Here is a 5,458-nt window from a genome sequence, read left to right as displayed (position 1 = left end):
ACCACTCCTGCACAATATGAGCACCGTGGCATGGCGCATTGTCTTGTTGGAAGAAGCCATCTCCATTGGGATACGCCATCAACATGATAGGATGAACTTGATCAGCAACGATACTTAGGTATGTTGTGCTATTCAGACGTTGTTCCACACAAATTAAAGGGCCCAAATCATGCCAGGAAAACATGCCCCAAACCATAACACTGTCCCCACCAGCTTGAAGGGTTGTACTCATGCATGTGGGGTGCATGCTTTCACGCTGTTTCTGCCCAATTCTCACTCTGCCATCTGCATGATGCAACTGGAAACATGATTCATTGGACCACATGACTTTTTTCCAATGCTCGACTGTCCAATCCTTGTGTTCTGTGTAAATTGGAGACGTTTTATTTTGGTAACTGCAGACAGCAAAGGTGTTCAAACAGGCCTTCAGCTTCCATATCCCATATGATGCAGTGTACGGCTAATTTGCCTGCAAATGTCAGGTGGTCATAATAATCTGGCCACTCACGTTCAAATATATCCCACGTTCAAAAGCTGTTAAATTGCGTTGTTTACCCATATCTTCAGAAAAAAATCACTTCTGTTGTGGTAAACAACCTGCTTCCCTATTTATAATGGTCTAGCACTCTAGCAACTTTAGCGCGAAATTATAGCTAATTTGCCTACAAACGTCAGGTGGTCATAATAATCTGGCCACTCAGTGTATATTATGTGTGCATGTATATATAGATCAATAGATACACATATAACAGAATCACTATAGCTGTTACATTATTAATTATGGAAGATTCTAAAAAGGTCAAATAACAAATTAAGACAGTAACGTCTAGCAAAAGAATTATTCTCTGTTCATATCGATTAGAAAACTATCTACATTTAAGTTTGGAAGGGACAATGTGTACTCTTGTTTCTAAACAAAATAAAAATAAACAAAGGATGAAAAAGCTGTTAAAGTGTAAATTCCACTCTCTGATTGATACATAATATTACCTGACCTACTCAGTTCCATGTTCATTTCCTCATCCAAGCACCAACTGTTTATTGTGACTTGCTGGGAGGTACAAATATATTACTGTAAATCTTTGTACACCTATGGGATGTTTTAAAATGCCACGAAAGGGTAGCTTATACTATCTAAGCTTCATTTGTACTTGCATTTTTGAGAAAGAACTTGACCGTAAATAATTGAGAGAATAAGATACAGTAATACTTCAAAAGAAGTCAATTATTCAGTCAGAGAAAGACACACATCTCATGATCTCACCTATATGTGGAATCTAATGAACAAAACATACTGACAAACAAAACAGATCCAGAGACATGGAAACATGCAACAGACTGACAAATCTCAGAGGGAAGGGGGCGTCAGTAAGAGATTAACCAAAAAGATTATATGAATATATGCATAACCCATGGACTCAGACAATAGTGTGGTGAAGGCCTGGGAAGTGGGCGGGAGGAGGGAGGATGGGTTCAATTGTGGGAAAAATGGGGACATCTATAATACTTTCAACAAGAAAGATAAATTTAAAAAAAGGAGAAAATAAAACAGAAATGAAAAATAACAACAAAATTGCCTTGGACAACCAAAACAATTCCCAGAGTTATCAAGGAATTTAGAGACCAGGGAGTCCAACCTCATATTTTACAAAGGAGAAAACTGGAATTTAGAGTTTAAGTGGTCTCACAGGGCCATAGGAAGAACTGTCACAGAGTCTTTGCAGAGCCATCCTGGCCCCCACACCAGACCATTCTTTCTGTTATTCAACATAATAATAGCAAGATACATTATATAATTTCCCAAATCACAGCAGATTGGAAGCTACAAATTAGGTGCTGATAAAGGGCTTCTAGAGGATTAGAGTTCAGATGTGAAATATTAGAACAATGGTAAAAATTGGGAATCTGATCAGTAAAAATTTAAGTAATCTGGAAATAATGGTCTCTTGGTAACATCAACCCAGCAGACAAATAAACATCACAAAATGTTTTAGTTGGAAATGCAGATCTGTGCTGCCTCAGCTCATCTCATTTTATGGTGTGTGTGTGTGCATGCGTGCGTGTATGATTCCCTCCTTTGGGGCTTTTAAGACAATACCAAAAAAGATGGAGATAATATGCTGATTTAGTTATTTTCTTTTTGAGAACATCAAAAGGAAAATATTTTTCTCTGCTTCTAGTAAGTTCTGAGTATTTTAGTGTAAATGATATGTTCATTTTTTAATCTAGCAAAAAAAAAAAGACCTATAATCTCATTTTTAGGGTATGTTTGCACCCATATGGAGTTTTTCCTTTATACCTTTCTATTCTTCCTCATGTAAGACTAGTTCTTAAGTATTTTGGCTGTTGCTTAATTCAATAATTAAGGGGAAATAGAAGAAAATGAGTATCATTCATGTGTATGTGTGTGAAAGGATGTGTTTAGTACACCCACACCTAACTCTGTCAGCAGTCTCCAATCCGATACAATTTTGTACTTTTCCATGTAATTGGCAGGGTATGTTTGAAGCCTCATGGTTGGCTGAGGATGGAGATGAAATCACAGTTCATAATACAGAAGAAGGAGTACATATGGGTTGTGATTGAGATACTTGTATTTGGACTGAAGAATTGTGTGGCATCTGGTGAGTGTGTAAATTCCCCAGTGGCAGCAATTTCACTCTTAAACAGTACAGGAAACGGCACATTATATTTCAAAATTGATATCTTTTAAAAGCATGTATTAACATGGTAATACAAATTGATGCAAAATCTTATGGATTTTGCAGGAATAACTGGTTTTAATGGTATATGTGACTTGTGCTTCAAATTCTTTTGTCTATTAGTCACATACACATATCTTTATTTGTTCTTGAATGTATGTGGCATAACTATTAACCAAATGTTCATTCACCATCAAATTCTGCTTCTTCCGTGTGTTTTCTCATTCAAAAGAACATAATCATTCTCTTTAATGATACATATAATCCACTTCTAATGGACTGTTATACCTCTTTTCCATTCTTGAAAAGCATTATTGCTTTTAGTTTTTTTAGTTAAATGCTATACAATTTGAACATAGTAAAATATACTTAATTGATCTTTAAGTTTCTCTATAAAAGAACAGCAAGTATTAAGAGACAAACAAAAAAATTGCCAAAATCAAATCACTTCAACTGTCAAAACTTTTCAGGTGAAATGTGAGTGGAAATCCTCTTCTACTTCAAGTAAGCATATTTGTGGGTACAGTATTCTCTTTTGACTTAGAAATCATTTGAAAATAAAATAGCTCATCCATACTTGTTTTCGGTTTGTAAAATGTCAGCTGTAGCTGTGAGATGGTCACTGAGCCTCATCATCTTGACTAATAGGGAAAGAACTGCTTTATTGGAAGGCACATTAAATCTTTCATGTTTCCAAAGTATCACTTTATGTATGCAAGCAAGGATTGATCTAATCATGGGCTGGTGATATTACTTTTAACATCACCTCTTTAATACATCCTGCAATGCCTAATACACACACACACACACACCCACACACACACACCCACACACACACAGGTGTCCCCTATACCATCTCTCCCCACAAAAGAGAAGAGAAACTGTTACATTAATTATTTCTTGTGATTTAAATTTCAAGACAATTTATATTTAACTATACTGATTATTTCTTATGTGATCACAGCACAATGAAAGATCTTAAGCTAGTTAAAGCCTGTCACTTAAGGTGAATAAAACCTCAAAGATAGGTAGAATAATAACGTTGGAAGAACACAAAGAGCCCAACCTCCCTACTTCAGACACATGGATTTCTCAGTTCAGCATAAGTAATTTTCAACCCTTTCGTAAACATCTCTACAGCTGGAGATTCTACAATTAACTGGGAATTTATCATCCTGATACTCAATAGCCATTTCTAATGTCCATGTAAAACCGCTTCCATCTCCTTCTAGCAGATTTTTCCATGGTGGTCAAGAACAACTGTGTAGGATACTCCCGATGCAATAGTGACTGAGTTGCTCCTACTCTCTTGAGACTGGTTGCTCCATAAATCTTTTTCCTTTTTTAAAAAAATATATTTTTATTGATTTCAGAGAGGAAGGAAGAGGGAAAGAGAGAAACATCAATGATGAGAATCATTGATCGGCTGCCTCCTGCACGCCCCCTACTGGAGATTGAGCCTGCAACACGGGTATGTGCGGATTTGAACCATGACCTCCTGGTTCATAGGTAAACACTCAACCACTGAGACACACCAGCCAGGCTATTTTTTCCTTTTTAATGATGAAAATATTTCGTTTGTTTGCCCTGATTTGGATTTTGTAATTAAACTCAATATTGCTTTTTTTAAATACCAATTTTAGATTAGTTACTGAATTCTTATTGGAATATTTCCAATAACATATTCTATTTGAATTTCTTCAGCTCAGATATTTTCAAAGAACTGTACCCACAACACATATCCATTCCCAGGGAAATGCCAGGGAACATTATTGGGTAGTATTCAAATACCATAACATTCAAATTTCCTGGCAAGGTTGACAGTAATACACAGAATGATATGTCAAAATTACTAACTTAAGGATGTATTTTGGTTCCAAACTTATTTCTTATTACATCACTTATAGGATTTGTATAAAGGATGCTATGTAAATATCATTAATATTTATATATTTGCAAAACAGATTCACTGTTAGCAGCAATCAGGGGCGGGAACACATTTATAATGTGACAACAACTAAATGTAAGATTGAGTCAATGAGAATTACTTCTCCCCCATGTGTTCCTGTCCTGGTTCCCGGAAATGTCACCATTAACCTTTCACTTTAATTTCCTGTTCTTGCTTTCAATTTGGCATCTGCAATTTCTCCTAACTAGTAATGTCTCTATGTTGATTGTTAAGCTTTAAATCTTACAGGAGAATTATAATTCTTTTCCTCTTTTTTTTCCTTAATTTTTTAAATTAATTTTCTCAGGATTCAGGAGTAAGAAAAAGAAATACATTTCCTGAAATATGTTGGGAAATAATTTCCATGGAGGAAAAGTAAACTCAAGTTACTCTCTTACTTCTTCAAAGCTGTACTGTTGCAGTGGTGGAGGACACTTAGTTCATTTTTTATTATTGAAAATATAAAATTTAGAATGTGCAAAGGACCTTTGAGTATATATCACAGGCCCAATAATTAACAATAAATCTTATTTAACTGGCACACCTACCCACTCCTCCCACCCTCATTTGTTGGATTATTATGAAGTAAATCCCAGACATCATATCGTTTTATCCCTATATGCTTCACTATAAAATTGTAAAAGATAAAGGCTCAAAAGTCAGGGTAGTACTGACATAAGAATAAACTTATAGATCAATGTAATAGAATTGAGAGCTCAAGAAAAAATAACCCAAATAAATACATCTATTGTCAAATGATTTTGTAAAAGGTAATAAGACATTTAATATAGGGAGGTAATGGGTTTTT

The sequence above is a fragment of the Myotis brandtii genome, unplaced genomic scaffold (assembly GCF_000412655.1).
Source record: "Myotis brandtii unplaced genomic scaffold, ASM41265v1 scaffold470, whole genome shotgun sequence".
NCBI classification, from domain to species: domain Eukaryota; kingdom Metazoa; phylum Chordata; class Mammalia; order Chiroptera; family Vespertilionidae; genus Myotis; species Myotis brandtii.
Note: the sequence above shows the minus strand (reverse complement) of the source record.